Genomic DNA, 12,627 nt, shown 5'->3' on the forward strand with positions numbered 1-12,627 from the left:
GTTGTGTGAAAAGTGTGCGATCACGATTCTGTGTATCAAGTTTTTGGCGCCGTTGCTGGGGATTGTTCGAGTTTGGACAACTGACGGTTCATCTTGTTGCTCAGATTAGGTAATTTTATTTTAATTTTAAGCTTTTTATTTTTATTATTTTTATTTTCAAAAAATTTTCAAAAAAAAAATTTGTTCTTCAGAGTTTTTAAGAATGAATTCTAGAGTTTCATGAGATATGTTGAATCCTGGCTGGCTGTTAAGCCATGTCTAATTCTTTCTCATCAATTTAGCTGTTGTATGTAATGTTTTGCTGAAGCTTGGCTGGCCATTGGCCATGTCTAGTGTTTTAGACCGAAGCTTTCACTGAAAGCTTGGCTGGCTAGTAAGCCATGTCTAATTCCTGGACCGGAGCCTTAGACTAACATTGCATGATTCCTGGAATTCGTATTAAAAATTTTGAAATCCTTATCTTTCTTTTTCCAAATAATTTTCGAAAAATACAAAAAAATATTTTTAATAAAATCACAAAAATAAAAAAAATTAATTTATGTTTCTTGTTTGAGTATAGTGTCACATTTTAAGTTTGTTGTCTTGCATGTTTTTAATTTTTTAATGTTCCTGTATTTTTCGAATATATGCATTAGGTTCTTCAATGATCTTCAAGTCGTTCTTGGTGATTTTATTGGGTCTGATCTTTAAAGTCTCTTGTTTTTTGTCTTTTGTTATTTTTCATATGCATTTTCAAATTGTTATTGTCCCTAGTATACAAACTTCTAAGTTTGGTGTCTTGCATGTCTTTGTTTTCCTGAAAATTTTTCAAAAACGTGTTCTTGCATGCATTGTTTATTTAACCTTAGTTTTTCATGTTTAATTTCATTCTGTTGTTTTTCTCTTTCATCATTAAAAATTCAAAAATATATCTTTTCAAGTCAATATCACAGAGAATTGAAGATTCAGAACAAGAAGTAGAGGAATTACAGAGAAAAAGCTGGGCATTCAAAATGCCCAGTGAAGAAGGAAAACTGGCGTTTAAACGCCAGCCAGGTACCTGGCTGGGCGTCAAATGCCCAAAAGGGTAGCATTTTGGGCGTTAAACGCCAGAATGGATACCATTCTGGGCGTTTAACGCCAGGATAGCAGCAAGGAGGTAATTTTGTTTTCAATTCAAATATTTTTCAATTTTGAAAATTTTAAAACCAATTTTTCAAAATCTTATCTTTTTCTTATCCTCTCTTATCAATCATATCTTTTTCAAAATCAAATCTTTAAAATTATTTTTCAATATTTTCGAAAATCCTTGCTACAATTAATGATTTGATTCAAAAATTTCAAGTTGTTACTTGCTTATTAAGAAAGATTCAATATTTGAATTTTAGAATCATATCTTTTAAATTTCTTGTTAGTCAAGTAATTAATTCCCAATCATATCATTAATTTAAAATCTTTTCAAATTGTTTTTCAATCATACCTTCTCAATCACATCTTTTTCAAAATAATTTTCAATCATATCTTTTTGATTGCTAATTTCAAAATCTTTTTTCAAAATCACTTAACCACTTTCTCACTTTTAATTTTCAAAAACCATCAACCACTTTTTCAAAATTCCTTTTAATTAATTTAAATTTTTTATTTTATTTTTCGAAAATTCTTCTCCCTCCTCACCTTTTTCTATTTAAGGACTACACTCCTCCTCAATTAGCAATTCAGACTATCTCTCCTTCTTCATATGTTCGAATTCTTACCTACCTACCTCATCCCTCTATTCCTATTTTCCTCTGACACCTCAAGGAATCTCTATACTGTAACATAGAGGATTTCATAGTTTTTTGTTCTCTTCTCTTTCATATGAGCAGGAATAAAGACAAAGGTATTCTCGTTGAAGCTGATCCTGAACCTGAAAGGACCATGAAGAGGAAGCTAAGAGAAGCTAAAGCACAACTCTCTGGAGAGGACCTGACAGAAATTTTCAAAAAGGAAGAAGTCATCGCAGCCGAAAATAACAACAATGCCAACAATGCAAGGAAGATGCTTGGTGACTTCACTTCACCCTCTTCTGACTTATGTGGAAGGAGCATCTCAATTCGTGCAATTGAAGCAAACAACTTTGAGCTTAAGCCTATATTAGTTTCTCTGATGCAGCAGAATTGCAAGTATCATGGACTTCCATTGGAAGATCCTCATCAGTTTCTAGCTGAATTCTTGCAAATCTATGACACTGTCAAGACCAATGGGGTTGACCTTGAGGTCTACAGACTTATGCTTTTCCCTTTTGCAGTAAGAGACAGAGCTAGGACATGGTTGGACTCACAACCTAAAGAAAGCCTGAACTCTTGGGAAAAGCTGGTCAATGCCTTCTTGGCAAAGTTCTTTCCACCTCAAAAATTGAGTAAGCTTAGAGTGGAATTCTAAACCTTCAGATAGAAGAAAGGAGAATCCCTCTATGAAGCTTGGGAAAGATACAAGCAATTGATCAGAAGGTGTCCTTCTGGCATGCTTTCAGAATGGAGCATCATATGCATATTCTATGATGGTCTGTCTGAACTGTTCAAGATGTCATTGGACAACTCTGCTGGTGGATCTCTTCATCTGAAGAAGACGCCTGAAGAAGCCCAGAAACTCATTGAAATGGTTGTAAATAACCAATTCATGTACACTTTTGAAAGAAATCCTGTGAATAATGGGACAACTCAGAAGAAAGGAGTTCTTGAGATTGATACTCTGAATGCCATATTGGCTCAGAACAAAATATTGACTCAACAAGTCAATATGATTTCTCAGAGTCTGTCTAAAATATAAGCTGCATCAGGCAGTACTAAGGAGGCTTCCTCTGAAGAAGAAGCCTATGACCCTGAAAATCTTGCAATAGCAGAGGTGAATTACATGGGAGAACCCTATGGAAATACCTATAATTCTTCATGGAAAAATCATCCAAATCTCTCATGGAAGAAGGACCAACAGAAGCCTCAACAAGGCTTCAACAACAACAATGGTGGAAGAAATAGGTTTAGCAAAAGCAAACCTTTTCCATCATCTTCTCAGCAACAGATAGAGAATTCTAAGGAGAACCACTCTGACTTAGCAACTGTAGTCTCTGATCTATCTAAGACCACTCTCAGTTTCATGATTGAAGCAAGGTCCTCCATTAGAAATTTGGAGGCACAAGTGGGTTAGCTGAGTAAAAGAATTACTGAAACTCCTCCTAGCACTCTTCCAAGCAATACAGAAGAGAATCCCAAGAGAGAGTGCAAGGCCATAAACACGTCCCACATGGCCGAATGCATAGAGGAGGGAAAGGCAGTGATTTCCACTGAGGAAGACCTCAATGGACGTCCACTGGCCTCCAAGGAGTTCCCCAATGAGGAAACAGAGGAATCTGAGGCTCATATAGGGACCATAGAGATTCCAATGAACCTACTTCTGCCATTCATGAGCTCTGATGAGTATTCATCCTCTAAAGAAGATGAAGATATTGCTGAAGAGCAAGTTGCTAAGTATCATGGAGCAATCATGAAGCTGAATGCCAAGTTATTTGGTAATAATACTTGGGAGAATGAACCTCCATTGCTCATTAATAAACTGAATACCTTGGTTAGGCATAAATTACCTCAGAAGAAATTGGACCCTGGAAAGTTCTCAATACCTTGTACCATAGGCACCATGACCTTTGAGAAGGCTCTATGTGACCTGGGGTCAAGTATAAACCTCATGCCCCTCTCTGTAATGGAGAAACTAGGGATCCTTGAGGTGCAAGCTGCAAGAATCTCACTAGAAATGGCAGACAATTCAAGGAAACAGGCTTTTGAACTTGTAGAGGATATCTTGGTGAAGGTTGAAGGCCTTTACATCCCTATTGATTTCATAATTCTGGAAACTGGATGAATCCATCATCCTTGGCAGACCCTTCCTAGCCACAGCAAAAGCTGTGATTGATGTTGATAGAGGAGAGTTGGTCCTTCAAGTGAATGAGGACTACCTTGTGTTTAAGACTCAAAGATCTCCCTCTATAATCATGGAGAGGAAGCATGAAAAGCTTCTTTCAAAGAAGAGTCAAACAGAGCCCCCACATTCAAACTCTAAGTTTGGTGTTGGGAGGTCATCATCATGCTCTGAGTATCTGTGAGGCTCCATGAGAGCCCACTGTCAAGCTATTGACATTAAAGAAGCGCTTATTGGGAGGTAACCAAATTTTATTCAATTATATCTATTTATTTTTCGTTGTTATTTTATATTTTCTTTAGGTTGATGATCATGAGAAATCACAAAAACAACTGAAAAAGCAAAAACAGAATGAAAAATAGCATTAAAAATAGCACACCCTGGTGGAGAGCTTACTGGCGTTTAAATGCGAGTAAGGGTAGCAGAATAAACGCCCATTCTGGCACCATTCTGGGCATTTAACGCCAGAAAAGGGCACCAGACTGGTGTTTAACGCCAGAAAGGGAAGAAAAGCTGGCGTTAAACACCAGAAATGGGCAGTAACCTGGGGTTTAACGCTAGGATTGGCACTCCAATGGGCGTTTACATGCCAAAATGGTGCAGGGATGAGAAATCATTGACACCTCAGGATCTGTGGACCCCACAGGATCCCCACCTACCTCAACTCTCTCTCTCTTCTTCACACCTTCCCATAACACCCACCTTACAATTCAAATCCTTTCCCTCCCACACCCAACCCCTAATACACGAACCCTACCCATCTCTCAACTCCTATATAAGCCCCTAATACCTCCTTCATTTTTACACATCATAAACACTTCTTTCCGCCTTGGCCGAACCACTCACACCTCTCCACCTCCTCTATTTTCTTCTTCTTCTCCTCCCTTCTTTCTTCTTTTGCTCGAGGACGAGCAAACCTTCTAAGTTTGGTATGGTAAAAGCGTTGCTTTTTGTTTTTCCATAACCATTAATGGCACCTAAGGCCGGAGAAACCTCTAGAAAGAGGAAAGGAAAGGCAATTGCTTCCAACTCCGAGTCATGGGAGATAGAGAGATTCATCTCAAAAGCCCATCACTTAGAGAAGGATGGAGCAAACAAGAGAGCCCACTCATGGACCTCAACAAGAGCATGAGGAAATTCCTCATCATGAAATCTCTGAGATGCCTCAAGGGATGCATTTTCCTCCACAAAACTATTGGGAGCAAATCAACACCTCCCTAGGAGAATTGAGTTCCAACATGGGACAACTAAGGATGGAGCACCAAGAGCACTCCACTATTCTCCATGAAATTAGAGAGGATGAAATAGCCATGAGGGAAGAGCAACAAAGGCAAGGAAGAGACATAGAGGAGCTCAAGCTTTCCATTGGATCTTCAAGAGGAAGAACAAGCCGCCATCACTAAGGTGGACCCGTTCTTTAATTTCCTTGTTCTTGATCTTCTGTTTTTCGAAAATTATGCTTTATGTTCTATCTATGTTTTTGTCTTTATTACATTATCATTAGTGTCTAGTGTCTATGCTTTAAAGTTATGAATGTCCTATGAATCCTTCACCTCTCTTAAATGAAAAATGTTTTCTGAAAAAGAAAAAGAAGTACATGAATTTTGAATTTTAAAATAGTTTAATTATTTTGATGTGGTGGCAATACTTTTTGTTTTCTGAATGAATGCTTGAACAGTGCATATTTTTGTATTTGTTGTTTATGAATGTTAAAATTTTTGGCTCTTGAAAGAATGATGGAAAAGGAGAAATGTTATTGATAATCTGAAAAATCATAAAATTGATTCTTGAAGCAAGAAAAAGCAGTGAAAAGCTTGCGAAAAAAATGGCAAAAAAAATAAAAGAAAAAGAAAGAAAAAGAAAAAGCAAGCAGAAAAAGCCAATAGCCTTTTAAACCAAAAGGCAAGGGTAAAATAAAAAGGATTCAAGGCTTTGAGCATCAGTGGATAGAAGGGCCCAAAGGAATAAAATCATGGCCTAAGCGGCTAAACCAAGCTGTCCCTAACCATGTGCTTGTAGCGTGAAGGTGTCAAGTGAAAAGTTTGAGACTGAGCGGTTATAGTCGTGGTCCAAAGCAAAAGAGTGTGCTTAAGAGCTCTGGACACCTCTAACTGGGTACTCTAGCAAAGCTGAGTCACAATCTGAAAAGGTTCACCTAGTTATGTGTCTGTGGCATTTATGTATCCGGTGGTAATACTGGAAAACAAAATGCTTAGGGTCATGGCCAAGACTCATAAAGTAACTGTGTTCAAGAATCAACATACTGAACTAGGAGAATCAATAACACTATCTGAATTCTGAGTTCCTATAGAAGCCAATCATTATGAACTTCAAAGGATAAAGTGAGATGCCAAAACTATTCAGAAGCAAAAAGCTAAGAGCCCCGCTCATCTAATTAAGACTGATCTTCATAGATGTTTTTGGAATTTATTGTATATTCTCTTCTTTTTTATCCTACTTTGTTTTTAGTTGCTTGGGGGCAAGCAACAATTTAAGTTTGGTGTTGTGATGAGCGAATAATTTATACGCTTTTTGGCATTGTTTTTAGGTAGTTTTCAGTATGTTTTAGTTACTTTTTACTATATTTTTATTAGTTTTTAAATAAAATTCACATTTCTGGACTTTACTATGATTTTGTGTGTTTTTCTGTGATTTCAGATATTTTCTGGCTGAAATTGAGGGACCTGAGCAAAAATCTGATTCAGAGGCTGAAAAAGGACTGTAGATACTGTTGGATTCTGACCTCCCTGCACTCGAAATAAATTTTATGAAGCTACAGAAGTCCAATTGGTGCGCTCTCAATTGCGTTGGAAAGTAGACATCCTGGGCTTTCCAGCAATATATAATAGTTCATACTTTGCTCGAGTTTTGATAACGCAAACTGGCGTTTAAACGCCAACTTTCTACCCTATTCTGGCGTTAAACGCCAGAACTGGCATAAAAGCTGGAGTTAAACGCCCAAACTGGCACCAGAGTTGGCGTTTAACTCCAAGAAAAGTCTCTACATGTGAAAGCTTCAATGCTCAGCCCAAACACACACCAAGTGGGCCCGAAAGTGAATTTCTGCATTAATTACTCATTTCTGTAAACCCTAGGCTACTAGTTCATTATAAATAAGACCTTTTACTATTATATTTTCATCTATCTTGGGATCTATCTTTTGATCATCTTTGGATCTCTGGAACACATGATGTAACTTTTATGTTCTGAGACCTCCATGGGAGGCTGGCCACTCGGTCATGTCTACCTGGTGCACGAATTGTAAATCACACTTTTCACAACTCGTACCACTAACCAGCAAGTGCATTGGGTCGTCCAAGTAATATCTTACGTGAGTAAGGGTCGAATCCCACGGAGATTGTTGGCTTGAAGTAATCTATGGTTATCTTGTAATTCTTAGTCAGGATATCAATTATAATTATCAGTTTGGATTGCGAAAAATGAAAGAGCATGAATTAAATACTTGTTATGCAGTAATGGAGAATATGTTGGAGTTTTGGAGATGCTTTGTCTTCTGAATCTCTGCTTTCCCCCCTGTCTTCTTCTTCACGCACGCAAGGTTCCTCCTATGGCAAGCTGTGTGTTGGTGGATCACCGTTGTCAATGGCTACCATCCGTCCTCTCAATGAAAATGGTCTAGGTGCGCTGTCACCGCATGGCTAATCATCTGTCGGTTCTCACTCATGCTGGAATAGGATCCATTGATCCTTTTTCATCTGTCGCTACGCCCAACCCTTGTGAGTTTGAAGCACGTCACAATCATTCAATCCCTGAATCCTACTCGGAATACCACAGACAAGGTTTAGACTTTCTGGATTCTCAAGAATGCTGCCAATGGATTCTAGCTTATACCACGAAGATTCTGATTACGGAATCTTTATTTCAAGAGTCCTGAGATAGTTTGCAAAGCGGGAAAATTGCTTATCCTGCTCCTCTTGACAGAGTTTTTGAGGATAAGACATCTTGGCTTTGTATTCCTCAACCTTAGTTGCTGCAGGTTTATTTCCTACAGAAGTGGTTGGAGAAGCCTTTTTAGAGGGGTTGTTATCAGCACTTGTGTGTGTCTGATCCCTCACTGGCATTTGAATGCCAGGGTTGGAAGCTTGATTGGCGTTGGACGCCAACTTCCTACCTGTTTATGGCGTTTGAACGCCAGAACTGAGCTTCTATTGGGCGTTTAACACCAGCTCCTTACCTGTTCATGGCGTTTGAACGCCAGAACTGCGTGTGGGTTGGGCGTTTAACGCAACCTTGCATCCTTTTCTGGCGTTTGAATGCCAGAGTTGTTCCTCTCTGGGCCCTTACTGTCCTCAGAGGGATTTTGGATAATATTTTGCTCATCCTCTGTCAGTTATTCTTTTCTTGGCTTTCTACTACTCTGAAGTGAGGTGTTTAATGATTTCCCACTTCTTAATTGAACTGCCTGGCACTCTTCTGTTATCTGCTTTGATAACTGCTGTTTTGTCTGATTCAATTATGCCTCCATATTTTTATTAGCATTTTTAGTGTCTTGTAGCATCTCCTTGAATTCTGCTAGCTGTTTTGTTAGAAAGCACAATTGTTGATTGAGTTCAGCAACTTGTTCTGGAGGACCAAGTTTAGTAGACACTACTTTGGCTTCTTCTTTTATGGAGGACCCATTACTTATGTACAGATGCTGGTTTCTAGCAACTATATCAATAAGCTCTTGAGCCTCTTCAATAGTTTTCCTCATGCGTATAGAACCACCAGCTGAGTGGTCTAGGGACATCTGAGCTCCTTCTGTAAGCCCATAGTAGAAGATGTCTAATTGCACCCACTCCGAAAACATTTCAGAGGGGCATTTCCTTAGCATCCCTCTGTACCTCTTCCAGGCATTATAAAGGGATTCATCATCCTCTTGTTTAAAGCCTTGGATGTCCAGCCTTAGCTGTGTCATCCTTTTTGGAGGAAAATATTGATCCAGGAATTTGTCTGATAACTGTTTCTATGTCCTTATGCTTGCTATGGGTTGGTTATTTAACCACCTCTTAGCTTGATCTTTTACAGCAAACGGAAACAGTAATAGCCTGTATACGTCCTGATCTACCTCCTTGTCACTCACTGTATCAGCAATTTGCAAGAACTGCGCCAGGAACTCAGTAGGTTCTTCCTGTGGAAGACCGGAATACTGGCAATTTTGTTGCACCATGACAATGAGCTGAGGATTTAGCTCAAAACTGCTTGCTTTGATGGGAGGTATACAGATGCTACTCCCATATGCAGCAGTAGTGGGGTTAGTATATGACCCCAGAGTCCTTCTGGACTGTTCATTTCCACTTAGGTCCATGATGGAGAAAGGGAGATGATGCGAATTGCAAATAAAATAATTTTTTTTGAAAACCGAAATTAAAATAAAATAAAATAAATGAAAAATTGACTATAATTTCGAAAATTTGAAGAAAAAGAAATAAAAGAAAATTGAAAACTAAATTAATTAATTAAAAAGATTTAAAAAAAATGTGGGTGAGGATTTTCGAAAAAAATGAAGAGAGAGAAATTGGTTAGGAAGTTTTGAAAAAGATATGTCTTAAAATTAAAGATACTTGTAAGAAAATAAAATAAAATAAAATAAAAAGAAAAGATATGAAAAAGATTTGATTTTAAGATTTGAGATTAGAAAAGATAAGATAAGCTAGGTAAGAGAAGATAAGGAATTTAAATTAAAAAGTGTTGAAATTTAAATTTTAAATTTGAAAATTAATTTTGAAATTTGAAAATTGAAATTTGAAATTTGAAATTTGAAATTTAAAATTTGAAATAAGATAAGATAAAATTTTGAAAAAGATATGATTTTTTTTGAAAAAAAATTTGAATTTTGAAATTTTTAAAACTAAGATAAGATAAAATAGAGATTTTAAAATAAAAATCTGAATTTTTTTTAAAAAATTTCGAAATATTTGCTCAAAAATAATTAGAGAAGATATTTTTTTGATTTTTGAATTGTATGATGAAAAAGAAAAACACACAAAAGACACACAACTTAAAATTTTTAGATTTAATGCTCCTTGTTTTCGAAAATTTTGGAGGAAAAACACCAATGAACACCAAACTTAAAAATTTTAAGATCAAAACACAAGGAAGACTCAAGAACACTTTGAAGACTCACAAGAACAACAAGAACATGAAGAAAGAACACCAAACTTAAATTTTTTAGAAAACCAAAATAAAATTTTTGAAAACTAAAGAAAAGTTAACAGGAGAACACCAAACTTAAAGTTTGGCACAAGATTTATTCAAAGAAAAATTATTTTTGAAAATTTTTTTTAAAAAAAGAAGATAGCCAATTACCAAGAACATAAGCACAACGCTCTAGCCAGTTGAGCGATAAATTTAACGTGTTTTAATAAGGTATTTAATAAATAAATTTTTTTTGAAAACTGATATTTTGAAAAAACACAAGAAAAAAACAAGAAAAATAACAAAACAAGAAAAACTAAAGATCAAACAAAGAAAATAAACAAGAACAACTTGAAGATTAAGAAAGAACAATGAACACAAATTCGAAAATTTAAAAGAAAATAAAAAAATATGCAATTGACACCAAACTTAAAACATGAAACTAAACTCAAATAGAAAAACTCAATTATCAGTTTATAAAAATTTTGAAAAATTTAAAAAGAGAAAATAAGGATTTTAAAAAAAAGAAATTTCAACCAAAAACAATAATAGAAGACTCTAAACCAAAAAGAAAAATTTTTGCTAATCTAAGCAACAAAATAAACCGTCAGTTGTCCAAACTCGAACAATCCCCGGCAACGGCACCAAAAACTTGGTGCACGAAGTGTAAATCACACTTTTCACAACTCGTACCACTAACCAGCAAGTGCACTAGGTCGTCCAAGTAATACCTTACGTGAGTAAGGGTCGAATCCCACGGAGATTGTTAGCTTGAAGCAATCTATGGTTATCTTGTAATTCTTAGTCAGGATATCAATTATAATTATCAGTTTGGATTGCGAAAAATGAAAGAGCATGAATTAAATACTTGTTATGCAGTAATGGAGAATATGTTGGAGTTTTGGAGATGCTTTGTCTTCTGAATCTCTGCTTTCCACCTGTCTTCTTCTTCAGGCACGCAAGGTTCCTCCTATGGCAAGCTGCGTGTTGGTGGATCATCGTTGTCAATGGCTACCATCCGTCCTCTCAGTGAAAATGGTCCAGGTGCGTGTCACCGCACGGCTAATCATCTGTCGGTTCTCACTCATGCTGGACTAGGATCCATTGATCCTTTTGCGTCTGTCACTACGCCCAACCCTTGTGATTTTGAAGTTCGTCACAGTCATTCAATCCCTAAATCCTACTCGGAATACCACAGACAAGGTTTAGACTTTCCGGATTCTCAAGAATGCTGCCAATGGATTCTAGCTTATACCACGAAGATTCAGATTAAGGAATCCAAGAGATACTCATTCAATAGAAGATAGAACGGAGGTGGTTATCAGGCACACGTTCATAGGTTGAGAATGGGGATGAGTGTCACGGATCATCACATCCATCATATTGAAGTGCGAATGAACATCTTAGATAGAAACAAGCATGTTTGAATAGAAAACAGAAATAATTGCATTAATTCATCGAGACACAGCAGAGCTCCTCACCCCCAACAATGGAGTTTAGAGACTCATGCCGTCAAAGAGTACAAAGTTCAGATCTAAAAATGTCATTAGATGCAAATAAATCTCTAAAAGTTGTTTAAATACTAAACTAGTGACCTAGGTTTACAGAAAATGAGTAAACTAAGATAGATAGTGCAGAAATCCACTTCTGGGGCCCACTTGGTGTGTGCTGGGGCTGAGACTTGAGCTTTACACATGCCTAAGCTGTTTCTAGAGTTAAACTCTAGGTTGTAACCTGTTTCTGGCGTTTAACTCCAACTTGTAACCTGTTTCTGGCGTTTTACGCCAGAATGCAACATAGAACTGGCGTTGAACGCCAGTTTACATCGTCTATTTTTTAGCAAAGTATAGACTATTATATATTGCTGGAAAGCCCTGGATGTCTACTTTCCAACGCAATTAAGAGAGCTCCAATTGGACTCCTGAAGCTCCAAAAAATCCATTCTGAGTGCAGTGAGGTCAGAATCCAACAACATCAGCAGTCCTTTTTCAGCCTGAATCAGATTTTTGCTCAGCTCCCTCAATTTCAGCCAAAAAATACCTGAAATTACAGAAAAATACACAAACTCATAGTAAACTCTAGAAATGTGATTTTTATTTAAAAACTAATAAAAATATACTAAAAACTAATCAAATCATACTAAAAACTATGTAAACACAATGCCAAAAAGCGTATAAATTATCCGCTCATCACTACCCTATTTTCACTTATGTATTTTCAACGGTGGAATTTCTACACCCCATAGATTAAGGTGTAAAGCTCTGCTGTTCTTCATGAGTTAATGCAATTACTACTATTTTCCATTCAATTCAAACTTATTCTTATTCTAAGATATTCATTCGCACACAAGAACATGATGAATGTGATGATTATGTGACATTGGTGCACGAAATTGTGATCATCAACAATGGTGCCAAAGGCTTGGTACTCTCAAACATGAATCACACTTTGTCACAACTTCGCACAACTAACCAGCAAGTGCACTGGGTCGTCCAAGTAATAAACCTTATGTGAGTAAGGGTCGATCCCACGGAGATTATCGACTTGAAGCAAGCTATGGTC

General features: G+C 36.9%; 1 non-coding gene across 1 annotated transcript; it reads right to left on the reverse strand.

The window, feature by feature from the left end:
* Positions 1–2,379: 2,379 nt before the first annotated feature.
* Positions 2,380–2,483, reverse strand: LOC148565089 (small nucleolar RNA R71). Its single transcript, XR_015884632.1, has one exon. It is a non-coding gene; the product is annotated as a small nucleolar RNA R71 (small nucleolar RNA).
* Between the last annotated feature and the right edge of the window lie 10,144 nt (positions 2,484–12,627).

The sequence above is a fragment of the Arachis ipaensis genome, chromosome B5 (assembly GCF_059453495.1).
Source record: "Arachis ipaensis isolate K30076 ecotype BB chromosome B5, ASM5945349v1, whole genome shotgun sequence".
Lineage (NCBI taxonomy): Eukaryota > Viridiplantae > Streptophyta > Magnoliopsida > Fabales > Fabaceae > Arachis > Arachis ipaensis.